The sequence below is a fragment of the Salvelinus fontinalis genome, chromosome 34, assembly GCF_029448725.1.
Source record: "Salvelinus fontinalis isolate EN_2023a chromosome 34, ASM2944872v1, whole genome shotgun sequence".
In the NCBI taxonomy this organism is placed as follows: Eukaryota; Metazoa; Chordata; class Actinopteri; order Salmoniformes; family Salmonidae; genus Salvelinus; species Salvelinus fontinalis.
The window spans coordinates 36,501,201-36,515,813 of NC_074698.1; the positions used below are offsets into that span (position 1 = coordinate 36,501,201).

General features: G+C 44.5%; 1 long non-coding RNA gene across 1 annotated transcript; it reads right to left on the minus strand.

Annotated features, from left to right (window-relative positions):
• Positions 1-11,984: 11,984 nt before the first annotated feature.
• On the minus strand, positions 11,985-14,198 carry LOC129834037 (uncharacterized). Its single transcript, XR_008756165.1, has 3 exons — positions 13,536-14,198; positions 13,376-13,447; positions 11,985-12,852 (listed from the first exon to the last, which is right to left on the minus strand). It is a non-coding gene; the product is annotated as an uncharacterized LOC129834037 (long non-coding RNA).
• Between the last annotated feature and the right edge of the window lie 415 nt (positions 14,199-14,613).

Sequence of the window (14,613 nt, forward strand, 5' to 3'; positions counted from 1 at the left end):
AAAGCCCCACTGGTCTTCTTAAATTAAACTTGTTGTTGACAGTACAGAGCACAATACCACAGCAAAGTTTAGAAGGGAGGAACTCCCTCAAACTGTTATTCCATAGGCTGGGATCTGCACTATGCATCTGTTGCAAGAGCGCATTTTTCACTGGCTGTTCACTGGTCAATGATTGACAGGCAGCTTAAACTTCTTAAATCGAACCATTATTGCCTTAGGCATAAGGTTAGCATGGTGGTTAAAGTTATCCTTAAGCATAAGGTTAGCATGGTGGTTAACGTTAGCCTTAGGCATAAGACTAGCATGGTGGTTAAGGTTAGCCTTAGGCATAAGGTTAGCATGGTGATTAAAGTTAGCCTTAAGCATAAGGTTAGCATGGTGATTAACGTTAGCCTTAGGCATAAGGTTAGCATGGTGGTTAAAGTTAGCCTTAAGCATAAGGTTAGCATGGTGGTTAACGTTAGCCTTAGGCATAAGGTTAGCATGGTGGTTAAAGTTAGCCTTAGGCATAAGGTTAGCATGGTGGTTAAAGTTAGCTTTAGGCATAAGGTTAGCATGGTGGTTAAAGTTAGCCTTAAGCATAAGGTTAGCATGGTGGTTAACGTTAGCCTTAGGCATAAGGTTAGAATGGTGGTTAAAGTTAGCCTTAGGCATAAGGTTAGCATGGTGGTTAACGTTAGCCTTAGGCATAAGGTTAGCATGGTGGTTAAAGTTAGCCTTAGGCATAAGGTTAGCATGGTGGTTAAGGTTAGGGTTAGGTTGGAAATCCAATGTTAATTGTAGAAATAGGTGGTGCTTACGACTTTGCTTGGCCAGATAGTGACGACCCTAATCTCATCCCTTGGCATTCTTATCTTCAAATATGCATTTACCCAGTAGACCTCTCTCTTACCTGATAGATAGCCTACTCCCAGAGCCATGTATTTAGAGAGTTGGGCCAAGAGGTTTCTGCATTATGATACATTTACATGACTCTACAACATTCTATGACAACCATGTTAGTTCTTCATTTACATGACTCTACAACATTCTATGACAGCCATGTTAACTCTTCATTTACATGACACTACAACATTCTATGACAGCCATGTTAACTCTTCATTTACATGACACTACAACATTCTATGACAGCCATGTTAGCTCTTCATTTACATGACTCTACAACATTCTATGACAGCCATGTTAGATCTTCATTTACATGACACTACAACATTCTATGACAGCCATGTTAACTCTTCATTTACATGACTCTACAACATTCTATGACAGCCATGTTAGATCTTCATTTACATGACACTACAACATTCTATGACAGCCATGTTAGCTCTTCATTTACATGACTCTACAACATTCTATGACAGCCATGTTAACTCTTCATTTACATGACACTACAACATTCTATGACAGCCATGTTAACTCTTCATTTACATGACACTACAACATTCTATGACAGCCATGTTAACTCTTCATTTACATGACACTACAACATTCTATGACAGCCATGTTAACTCTTCATTTACATGACTCTACAACATTCTATAACAGTCATGTTAACTCTTCATTTACATGACACTACAACATTCTATGACAGCCATGTTAGCTCTTCATTTACATGACTCTACAACATTCTATGACATTCTATGACAGCCATGTTAACTCTTCATTTACATGACACTACAACATTCTGACAGCCATGTTAGCTCTTCATTTACATGACACTACAACATTCTATGACAGCCATGTTAACTCTTCATTTACATGACTCTACAACATTCTACAACATTCTATGACAGCCATGTTAACTCTTCATTTACATGACACTACAACATTCTATGACAGCCATGTTAACTCTTCATTTACATGACACTACAACATTCTATGACAGCCATGTTAGCTCTTCATTTACATGACTCTACAACATTCTATAACAGTCATGTAAATGAAGAGTTAACATAGATAACAGTATTTACTCAGCTATAAAGGTGGTAATCTAGGTTCCCTGCTAGATAACAGTATTTACTCAGCTATAAAGGTGGTCATCGAGGTTCCCTGCTAGATAACAGTATTTACTCAGCTATAAAGCTGGTCATCGAGGTTCCCTGCTAGATAACAGTATTTACTCAGCTATAAAGGTGGTCATCTAGGTTCCCTGATAGATAACAGTATTTACTCAGCTATAAAGGTGGTCATCTAGGTTCCCTGCTAGATAACAGTATTTACTCAGCTATTAAGGTGGTCATCGAGGTTCCCTGCTAGATAACAGTATTTACTCAGCTATAAAGGTGGTCATCGAGGTTCCCTGCTAGATAACAGTATTTACTCAGCTATAAAGGTGGTCATTGATGTTCCCTGATAGATAACAGTATTTACTCAGCTATAAAGGTGGTCCTCTAGGGTCCCTGATAGATAACAGTATTTACTCAGCTATAAAGGTGGTCATCGAGGTTCCCTGCTAGATAACAGTATTTACTCAGCTATTAAGGTGGTCATCGAGGTTCCCTGCTAGATAACAGTATTTACTCAGCTATAAAGCTGGTCATCTAGGTTCCCTGCTAGATAACAGTATTTACTCAGCTATAAAGGTGGTCATCGAGGTTCCCTGCTAGATAACAGTATTTACTCAGCTATAAAGGTGGTCATCTAGGTTCCCTGCTAGATAACAGTATTTACTCAGCTATAAAGGTGGTCATCGAGGTTCCCTGCTAGATAACAGTATTTACTCAGCTATAAAGGTGGTCATCGAGGTTCCCTGCTAGATAACAGTATTTACTCAGCTATAAAGGTGGTCATCTAGGTTCCCTGCTAGATAACAGTATTTACTCAGCTATAAAGGTGGTCATCGAGGTTCCCTGCTAGATAACAGTATTTACTCAGCTATAAAGCTGGTCATCGAGGGTCCCTGCTAGATAACAGTATTTACTCAGCTATAAAGGTGGTCATCTAGGTTCCCTGCTAGATAACAGTATTTACTCAGCTATAAAGGTGGTCATCGAGGTTCCCTGCTAGATAACAGTATTTACTCAGCTATAAAGCTGGTAATCGAGGGTCCCTGCTAGATAACAGTATTTACTCAGCTATAAAGCTGGTCATCGAGGTTCCCTGCTAGATAACAGTATTTACTCAGCTATAAAGGTGGTCATCGAGGTTCCCTGCTAGATAACAGTATTTACTGAGCTATAAAGGTGGTCATCGAGGTTCCCTGCTAGATAACAGTATTTACTCAGCTATAAAGGTGGTCCTCTAGGGTCCCTGATAGATAACAGTATTTACTCAGCTATAAAGGTGGTCATCGAGGTTCCCTGCTAGATAACAGTATTTACTCAGCTATAAAGCTGGTCATCTAGGTTCCCTGCTAGATAACAGTATTTACTCAGCTATAAAGGTGGTCATCGAGGTTCCCTGCTAGATAACAGTATTTACTCAGCTATAAAGCTGGTAATCGAGGGTCCCTGCTAGATAACAGTATTTACTCAGCTATAAAGGTGGTCATCTAGGTTCCCTGCTAGATAACAGTATTTACTCAGCTATAAAGGTGGTCATCGAGGTTCCCTGCTAGGTAACAGTATTTACTCAGCTATAAAGGTGGTCATCGAGGTTCCCTGATAGATAACAGTATTTACTCAGCTATAAAGGTGGTCATCGAGGTTCCCTGCTAGATAACAGTATTTACTCAGCTATAAAGCTGGTCATCGAGGTTCCCTGCTAGATAACAGTATTTACTCAGCTATAAAGGTGGTCATCGAGGTTCCCTGCTAGATAACAGTATTTACTCAGCTATAAAGGTGGTCATCTAGGTTCCCTGCTAGATAACAGTATTTACTCAGCTATAAAGGTGGTCATCGAGGTTCCCTGCTAGATAACAGTATTTACTCAGCTATAAAGGTGGTCATCTAGGTTCCCTGATAGATAACAGTATTTACTGAGCTATAAAGGTGGTCATCGAGGTTCCCTGCTAGATAACAGTATTTACTCAGCTATAAAGCTGGTCATCGAGGTTCCCTGCTAGATAACAGTATTTACTCAGCTATAAAGCTGGTCATCGAGGTTCCCTGCTAGATAACAGTATTTACTCAGCTATAAAGGTGGTCATCGAGGTTCCCTGCTAGATAACAGTATTTACTCAGCTATAAAGGTGGTCATCTAGGTTCCCTGCTAGATAACAGTATTTACTCAGCTATAAAGGTGGTCATCGAGGTTCCCTGCTAGATAACAATATTTACTCAGCTATAAAGGTGGTCATCGAGGTTCCCTGCTAGATAACAGTATTTACTCAGCTATAAAGGTGGTCATCGAGGTTCCCTGCTAGATAACAGTATTTACTCAGCTATAAAGGTGGTCATCGAGGTTCCCTGCTAGATAACAACACAACGGGGAAGCCTTGATGTTGTGAGGTAGTTGCTAGTTGGTAATAATACATTATTGTCAGAGTGTGTGTCTCTCAATGGGTTAAGAGGATTGAAACATTAATATAATATGATTAAAAACCAACAAAAAGACCTGTTTTATTGTCATATACACCAGATAGGTGCAGTGAAATGTGTTGTTTTACAGGGTCAGCAAATGAAGGTTACATGTAAGTGCCTTGCTCAATGGCACATCGGTAGATTTTTCACCTTGTCGTCTCTGTGATGTGGTGCTTTAGTGATCGTGTGGCTGAATGGGCTGAAGGTTGGATCTACTGTCTCATCAGCCCCATGTGTCCATGTTTTCTCTGCTCGGGGGGAAGTTTCCCCTAGGTACAGATCTAGGATCAGCTTCACCTCCCCCAATACACACCTTAGACATTAGTGTGGAAATTCCAAAGCAGAATCTAAGGCTAATGAAGACTATTGCTATAACTGCAAGCAACAGAGATTATGAGGTGTGTTGCCCTTTTCATTTGGGCTGGGAAGTTCACCCTGGACTGTGTTTTCTAGCTCTCCTTTCACAAGACAGGAAGCAACAGAGACGTCAATGGAAGGGGTCAGTAAGAGCTGTCCACGTGGTCAAAGGAGTGTCTCTGCACATGTGACGCCTTGATTACTTCCTGGTTGCAGCCAGAGGTCACGGAGAGGTCAAATGGGGGAGAGGATCTTGTCAGAGCCTAACTACTCTTAGGAGAGAGGTCTTGAAGAATCCATACCAGACAGTGGTTTAAGGTGACTGAATGACCCTGTCTGGTCTGAACCAGTTGGTGTGTTGTGGAGACAGGCGGTCGTTAGGGAGGAAAACATCACGTCTGCTTGAGGCTGGGAACTGGAAGGCTCCTCCCTTCAGTAGTGTGACGGATCAGTGAAGAATGAGGAGAGAACTAGTCATCTTGGCTAATGGGCTCGTCTCTAGTCTAGTCTACCCATGCATGCAGGCTGCTGGATCTAGATGGATCACTCCAATGAAGGAGGACCGGAGGTGGAACGGCCTATTGTGATGTTAAAGGGGGGGTAGACATTCTCTTTCACTGTGTAAAGCCATGCAAGGAGACAGGGGATGGAACTGACCACTAAATGATCATGTTGACAGTAGGTTGTTGTGTTGTGCATCGGTAGTGTGATATGTGCTGCTGTGTTTATGTGTGTGGACTGGGCTGGTGGGAGGAGCTATAGGAGGACGGCTCATTGTCATGGCTGGAGTGGAATACATGGAGATGTGTTTGATACCGTTCCATTCATTCCATTCCAGTCATGACAATGAGCCCGTCCTCCTATAGCTCCTCCCACCAGCCTCCTCTGAGACACACACAGAACATGTACACACATGTACACACACACCAGCACCCCCGCATCACCACACACACACAGTCTCATCTGTCACTTTACAGGGTTTTCTTCAGCTCTGTCGGTCTTCTCTCATCTCTCTTCTTGTCTCTCCTCTCTTTCCAGGGGAGCAGATGGGAAACATTGGAAATGAAAGTTGATCTTAAGTAATTTTGCATAACCATCAATACTCCAGTAGCCTGTGGTCTCTCTCTCTCTCTCTGGAGCAGTCTCTCTGTTTGGGCTCTGGTTAGTGAGGAGGGTCTCTCTCTCTCTCTCTGGAGCAGTCTCTCTGTTTGGGCTCTGGTTAGTGAGGAGGGTCTCTCTCTCTGGAGCAGTCTCTCTGTTTGGGCTCTGGTTAGTGAGGAGGGTCTCTCTCTCTGGAGCAGTCTCTCTGTTTGGGCTCTGGTTAGTGAGGAGGGTCTCTCTCTGGAGCAGTCTCTCTGTTTGGGCTCTGGTTAGTGAGGAGGGTCTCTCTCTGGAGCAGTCTCTCTGTTTGGGCTCTGGTTAGTGAGGAGGGTCTCTCTCTGGAGCAGTCTCTCTGTTTGGGCTCTGGTTAGTGAGGAGGGTCTCTCTCTGGAGCAGTCTCTCTGTTTGGGCTCTGGTTGGTGAGGAGGGTCTCTCTCTCTCTGGAGCAGTCTCTCTGTTTGGGCTCTGGTTAGTGAGGAGGGTCTCTCTTTCTGGAGCAGTCTCTCTGTTTGGGCTCTGGTTAGTGAGGAGGGTCTCTCTCTGGAGCAGTCTCTCTGTTTGGGCTCTGGTTAGTGAGGAGGGTCTCTCTCTCTGGAGCAGTCTCTCTGTTTGGGCTCTGGTTAGTGAGGAGGGTCTCTCTCTCTCTGGAGCAGTCTCTCTGTTTGGGCTCTGGTTAGTGAGGAGGGTCTCTCTCTCTGGAGCAGTCTCTGTTTGGGCTCTGGTTAGTGAGGAGGGTCTCTTTCTGGAGCAGTCTCTCTGTTTGGGCTCTGGTTAGTGAGGAGGGTCTCTCTCTTTCTCTGGAGCAGTCTCTCTGTTTGGGCTCTGGTTAGTGAGGAGGGTCTCTCTCTCTGGAGCAGTCTCTCTGTTTGGGCTCTGGTTAGTGAGGAGGGTCTCTCTGGAGCAGTCTCTCTGTTTGGGCTCTGGTTAGTGAGGAGGGTCTCTCTTTCTCTCTGGATCAGTCTCTGGTTAGTGAGGAGGGTCTCTCTGGAGCAGTCTCTCTGTTTGGGCTCTGGTTAGTGAGGAGGGTCTCTCTCTCTGGAGCAGTCTCTCTGTTTGGGCTCTGGTTAGTGAGGAGGGTCTCTCTCACTGGAGCAGTCTCTCTGTTTGGGCTCTGGTTAGTGAGGAGGGTCTCTCTCTCTGGATCAGTCTCTGGTTAGTGAGGAGGGTCTCTCTGGAGCAGTCTCTCTGTTTGGGCTCTGGTTAGTGAGGAGGGTCTCTCTCTCTGGAGCAGTCTCTCTGTTTGGGCTCTGGTTAGTGAGGAGGGTCTCTCTCTCTGGATCAGTCTCTGGTTAGTGAGGAGGGTCTCTCTGGAGCAGTCTCTCTGTTTGAGCTCTGGTTAGTGAGGAGGGTCTCTCTCTCTGGAGCAGTCTCTCTGTTTGGGCTCTGGTTAGTGAGGAGGGTCTCTCTCTGGAGCAGTCTCTCTGTTTGGGCTCTGGTTAGTGAGGAGGGTCTCTCTCTCTCTGGAGCAGTCTCTCTGTTTGGGCTCTGGTTAGTGAGGAGGGTCTCTCTCTGGAGCAGTCTCTCTGTTTGGGCTCTGGTTAGTGAGGAGGGTCTCTCTCTGGAGCAGTCTCTCTGTTTGGGCTCTGGTTAGTGAGGAGGGTCTCTCTCTGGAGCAGTCTCTCTGTTTGGGCTCTGGTTAGTGAGGAGGGTCTCTCTCTCTCTCTCTGGAGCAGTCTCTCTGTTTGGCTCTGGTTAGTGAGGAGGGTCTCTCTCTCTGGAGCAGTCTCTCTGTTTGGGCTCTGGTTAGTGAGGAGGTTCTCTCTCTCTGGAGCAGTCTCTCTGTTTGGGCTCTGGTTAGTGAGGAGGGTCTCTCTCTGGAGCAGTCTCTCTGTTTGGGCTCTGGTTAGTGAGGAGGGTCTCTCTCTGGAGCAGTCTCTCTGTTTGGGCTCTGGTTAGTGAGGAGGGTCTCTCTCTCTGGAGGAGTCTCTCTGTTTGGGCTCTGGTTAGTGAGGAGGGTCTCTCTCTCTCTCTCTGGAGCAGTCTCCCTGTTTGGCTCTGGTTAGTGAGGAGGGTCTCTCTCTCTGGAGCAGTCTCTCTGTTTGGGCTCTGGTTAGTGAGGAGGGTCTTTCTCTCTGTCTCTGGAGCAGTCTCTCTGTTTGGCTCTGGTTAGTGAGGAGGGTCTCTCTCTGGAGCAGTCTCTCTGTTTGGGCTCTGGTTAGTGAGGAGGGTCTCTCTGGAGCAGTCTCTCTGTTTGGGCTCTGGTTAGTGAGGAGGGTCTCTCTGGAGCAGTCTCTCTGTTTGGCTCTGGTTAGTGAGGAGGGTCTCTCTCTCTGGAGCAGTCTCTCTGTTTGGGCTCTGGTTAGTGAGGAGGGTCTCTCTCTGGAGCAGTCTCTCTGTTTGGGCTCTGGTTAGTGAGGAGGGTCTCTCTCCGGTCCTCAGACCATCCCACAGAGACGGCTTGTGTCTGTGTGTGTCTGTTCCCCTCTCTCTCTCCACAGACAGACAGACAGACAGACAGACAGACAGACAGACAGACAGACAGACAGACAGACAGACAGACAGACAGACAGCACATATATTTGCCGTTTCTTGGCGCTCATTCTTAGTGGCATCTTACTGGATGAGTTCTGGCAGAAGCTGGCCAATGGTGGGGCATATAGGAGGTTCAGGTGACTGATGCCTGATCACACTCTCCTCTCTTCTCTTCTCTTCTCTTCTCTTCTCTTCTCTTCTCTTCTCTCTCTTCTCTCCTCCAAGTCTGTCCCCTCTGTAGACTCCCCAACCTCCGTTACCCCATCACTCTCCCTTGTGCTCAGGGCTGCTCGTCTCTCTCTCTCTCTCTCTCTCTCTCTCTCTCTCTCTCTCTCTCTCCCTCTCTCTCTCTCTCTCTCTCTCTCTCTCTCTCTCTCTCTCTCTCTCTCTCTCTCTCTCTCTCTCTATTCTCCACCACCCTGTGTGTTTTTATGTGACAGCGTGCGCAGGGTTTATTTGTGCACGCGTGCTCGGGGCTCTTTAAAGAGACCGGTTTGAAGGCAGTGTTGCTTTGAAGCCTGCACCGTTCCTGACTGGGAGTGATTTTATGAGCCTCCGTCTATGTCATGCAGCCAGGCTGCACTTCCACAACCAGGAGGCTGCACTTCCACAACCAGGAGGATGTCCTTCTACAACCAGGAGGATGCCCTTCTACAACCAGGAGGATGCCCTTCCACAGCCAGGAGGATGCCCTTCCACAACCAGGAGGATGCCCTTCCACAACCAGGAGGATGCCCTTCCACAACCAGGAGGATGCCCTTCCACAACCAGGAGGATGCCCTTCCACAACCAGGAGGATGTCCTTCTACAACCAGGAGGCTGCCCTTCCACAACCAGGAGGATGTCCTTCTACAACCAGGAGGATGCCCTTCCACAACCAGGAGGATGCCCTTCCACAACCAGGAGGATGCCATTCCACAACCAGGAGGATGCCCTTACAACCAGGAGGATGCCATTCCAGCGCACACACCATCTGGGGAAGGGGTGCACAAGTCTTTAATTTGTCACTTTTCATCTCTTTTCTTCCCTTCTCTCGCTTTTCAAGGGCGGCACTGATTCCAAGACAGAGACAGAAACTGAAAAGAAAGGGGAAGGAGAAAACAGAGTTCTGCTATGTGCTGTCTGTATCTTGTTAAAGGGGAAGGAGAAAACAGAGCTCTACTATGTGCTGTCTGTATCTTGTTAAAGGGGAAGGAGAAAACAGAGCTCTACTATGTGCTGTCTGTATCTTGTTAAAGGGGAAGGAGAAAACAGAGCTCTGCTATCTGCTGTCTGCATCTTGTTAAAGGGGAAGGAGAAAACAGAGCTCTGCTATCTGCTGTCTGCATCTTGTTAAAGGGGAAGGAGAAAACAGAGCTCTGCTATGTGCTGTCTGTATCTTGTTAAAGGGGAAGGAGAAAACAGAGCTCTGCTATGTGCTGTCTGTATCTTGTTAAAGGGGAAGGAGAAAACAGAGCTCTGCTATGTGCTGTCTGTATCTTGTTAAAGGGGAAGGAGAAAACAGAGCTCTGCTATGTGCTGTCTGTATCTTGTTAAAGGGGAAGGAGAAAACAGAGCTCTGCTATGTGCTGTCTGTATCTTGTTAAAGGGGAAGGAGAAAACAGAGCTCTACTATGTGCTGTCTGTGTCTTGTTAAAGGGGAAGGAGAAAACAGAGCTCTACTATGTGCTGTCTGTATCTTGTTAAAGGGGAAGGAGAAAACAGAGCTCTGCTATCTGCTGTCTGCATCTTGTTAAAGGGGAAGGAGAAAACAGAGCTCTGCTATCTGCTGTCTGTATCTTGTTAAAGGGGAAGGAGAAAACAGAGCTCTGCTATGTGCTGTCTGTATCTTGTTAAAGGGGAAGGAGAAAACAGAGCTCTGCTATCTGCTGTCTGTATCTTGTTAAAGGGGAAGGAGAAAACAGAGCTCTGCTATGTGCTGTCTGTATCTTGTTAAAGGGGAAGGAGAAAACAGAGCTCTGCTATGTGCTGTCTGTATCTTGTTAAAGGGGAAGGAGAAAACAGAGCTCGGCTATGTGCTGTCTGTATCTTGTTAAAGGGGAAGGAGAAAACAGAGCTCTGCTATCTGCTGTCTGTATCTTGTTAAAGGGGAAGGAGAAAACAGAGCTCTGCTATGTGCTGTCTGTATCTTGTTAAAGGGGAAGGAGAAAACAGAGCACTGCTATGTGCTGTCTGTATCTTGTTAAAGGGGAAGGAGAAAACAGAGCTCTGCTATCTGCTGTCTGTATCTTGTTAAAGGGGAAGGAGAAAACAGAGCTCTGCTATCTGCTGTCTGTATCTTGTTAAAGGGGAAGGAGAAAACAGAGCTCTGCTATGTGCTGGTCTGTATCTTGTTAAAGGGGAAGGAGAAAACAGAGCTCTGCTATGTGCTGTCTGTATCTTGTTAAAGGGGAAGGAGAAAACAGAGCTCTACTATGTGCTGTCTGTATCTTGTTAAAGGGGAAGGAGAAAACAGAGCTCTACTATGTGCTGTCTGTATCTTGTTAAAGGGGAAGGAGAAAACAGAGCTCTACTATGTGCTGTCTATCTTGTTAAAGGGGAAGGAGAAGACAGAGCTCTGCTATGTGCTGTCTGTATCTTGTTAAAGGGGAAGGAGAAAACAGAGCTCTACTATGTGCTGTCTGTATCTTGTTAAAGAGGAAGGAGAAAACAGAGCTCTGCTATGTGCTGTCTGTATCTTGTTAAAGGGGAAAGAGAAAACAGAGCTCTACTATGTGCTGTCTGTATCTTGTTAAAGGGGAAGGAGAAAACAGAGCTCTGCTATGTGCTGTCTGTATCTTGTTAAAGGGGAAGGAGAAAACAGAGCTCTACTATGTGCTGTCTGTATCTTGTTAAAGGGGAAGGAGAAAACAGAGCTCTGCTATGTGCTGTCTGTATCTTGTTAAAGGGGAAGGAGAAAACAGAGCTCTGCTATCTGCTGTCTGTATCTTGTTAAAGGGGAAGGAGGAAACACAGCTCTACTATGTGCTGTCTGTATCTTGTTAAAGGGGAAGGAGAAAACAGAGCTCTGCTATGTGCTGTCTGTATCTTGTTAAAGGCGTGTTTAACAACAGGTTGTCTTGGAGGATGTGTTTTAGTAAATTTTCGTAGTAATAACATGTTAGCGGAGTGTGTTGTGTTTGTGGTAAGGATGCGTGTCGTTAAACAGGGTGTACTTGCTGCTTGTAATAATTGAAAAGCCGTGTTGTAATGTCACCTGTTTGTGTTCTCGTGTGGTTCTATTGTTTGAAGAAAAAATCTGAAAAACACACTCTGTCTATTGGGTCTGGATCATCCACCAGCTCTCACTTTGTTCACAAACACACACACACACACACAGTCTTGCATTTCTAACCAATTTAGGACTCCTCACATTTACATACCTTTTTAGGACCCTGCTTTCCAGACATCATAGAAGTACAGAAATTACACTCATGAGCTAGAAAAAAAATCTAATATGAGGAAATCACCGAAAGTTGCTGACTTCTTGAAAAAAGTTCACTTGTAAGTTTTACCACCTACTGGAGACCGCACATTGCAAATCAAATCAAATCAAATTGGTCAAATACACATGGTTAGTAGACGTTAATGCGAGTGTAGCGAATTGCTTGTGCTCCTAGTTCCGACCGTGAAGTAATATCTAACAAGTAATGTAACAATTTCACAACTACCTTTTACACACAAGTGTAAAGGAATGAATACAAATATGTGCATATAAATATATGAATGAGCGATGGCCGAACGGCATAGGCAAGATGCAGTAGATGGTATAGAGTACAGTATATACATATGAGATGAGTAATGTAGGCTATGTAAACATTATATAAAGTGGCATTGTTTAAGTGACGAGTGATACATTTATTACATCGATATTTGATGCATTCATTCTATTTTATGACTGAAAATATTGCATGTAGAATGCCACAATGATGCAACACGGATGGCAACTCAACGGCTGTAGTGTAGTTCTACTGTAGTGTAGTTCTACTGTAAAGTATTTAAACTGGAACAACCATTTCAGTAATGGAGTCATTATATCCAAGTAACAGATAAATAGTTTAGAAAAATGTATTTTATTTTTCTGTAACATTCAAAGTCAGCAGGCTTTGTATTCTTGAGACCTTAGTCACTCCAAAAGTGAACAACCCACCTGGGAAAACCTCCCCCAAACAGAGTGAGATGGAGGACATTCATCAACTGCCTATGAGCTTAAGTCAAGTAAGTCCCATTAAATCCTCAGAGGTACACCAAGATAGAAGCATCTTATACACTTATTTTCTCTGATCTGCAACTATTCTGTTGTGTACATAGAACTTTACTGCTCTCCAGTCCCTGTTTACTAGCGCTTGGCCAGAAGCAGCAATGCATTTCTCACAGTCTTGTTTTCCAGGCGTTTTTCCCATTCGGATAAAATTCATCAAGGAATCTTCAACTGCATCCACCTCTATTGTCGACCAAAACCTTTTTGTTCCTTTGGCACCTTTGGAAAGAGATGACATTATGAATGACTACATTAAATAAAGGTTGAGTACAATACAGTATGTGTTCATCTCTGTATTAACTCTACAAGTTTGCAGCTGTATCTGCAGAGTGTGTTGAGGTTAAACTAACAATCCCAACTAAATAACTACATAGATAAGGATGTGAGAGAAGAATGTGCAATGCTGACATCAAGGCAGACTCAATCTGTATGGAATCTAAGCCCATCAAATTGTTTGCAATGTAAACCTTCTAATAAAAGCAATACTTATTAAATTAAGTTCCCTCCCCCAGGAAAAACAATGTAAAGTGTGGTAATCCTTCTGTGTTATCATCTATCCTGACACACTAGTTCAGATCTAACGTCTTGACTTGTGTCCAATCCAAACTAATCCGTTCTGTACTGGCATGGTTGGAAATACACCAACTGATGAAGACAGGATTGATCTGGACCAGCACTGTACTATACGTTGACACTACAGAGTGAAAATGCACTGACTGAAGACAGCAGGAAACAGTCTAACCATGTGAGCCTCTCTTTTGTCCCAGCTTTCCCTTGGTCATTGGCTGTTTGGCCCGAATCGCTGACATCTCTCCTGGAAAACATCAGTGGAAAACATGTATTTTTCGAAAAGGACATTGTAATTAAGAATACGTCCATATCTATGTAAGGTATAGGCATACCGGTCAGATTTTCTTCATAGGATTTTTCAGATGACTCCTCTCTCTCAGAGTCGTTCTCTGATGAACAAGAGTCTGCAGCCTCATTATTTTCAGCCATGCTTTTTTCTAAAAGATGGCCAAAAGAAGAATGCTAAATTGAGGCAAGCTAAATCTGCGCAAAACAAAAGCTTTGTTTTTATTGTCAGTGTAAACTTTTTGCCATTAAACTAAACACTGGGGGTAAACTTACCACTGGGACTGATGGTTATTTGATCCAGACTTTTCCCCTTGAACTCTGCCAATCTGCCCTGTTCACATGCCATCAGTATTTTACTTATTTTGGCCAACTGAAACGTTCCCTCTGGAAGACGGTAGAACTTTCGATGAATCCGAATGTCGTGACCCAAGAAGTCAGCAAACTGGTCCTGTTCTGTATCATTGAGATTTAACACTCTGGAGAGGGTGGCAACCTGTTTTCGTAGTTTAGTTGATGACAATGCTTCAGGTAACTTGGCACCACATTGTTTGGCATAGGCGCGGATGCAGTCATTCCCCCGAAAATGTGTATCATATCCTGGCCTGGCAAATAAGTAGATATTTCCTTCGCTCACTCCACATGAGCACCGCTCTTTGATAAGCAGCTCTAAAGATTCCACCATCACTGGAGTAAGGATTACAGGCACCTTCCTGCCACGCTTCCCACAGGTTTCAATGCGTTCAAAATTCGCACAGAGTAGTCTCTCAACCTCTGTTAGCGCCACTGCAACATCTTTGTTAAGTGGGGATTTGTACCTGGAGTGAAATGTTGCCATAGACATCTTTGACACCTCTCCCTCTCTTTTCCTGTTGAAGATAATCATCTGAGGCAGTATCACTTTTGCTAGATTGCTCCATTTTCCTGAGGTTTTCTCATCGCACAGTTGGTTGTAGTATTGTTTCTGCTTTTCATCTAAGTACATGTGTATTTCTTTAACGTCATCTGCTAATGGAATAAGCTGCGGTGTGTTCCATTTCTTCTGTTCAAGTGTACGATATGCAGCAGAAGAGATCATTTCATTACAGCGAAGACGGTAGATGCCTTGGAAGTCTCGGACAAGCT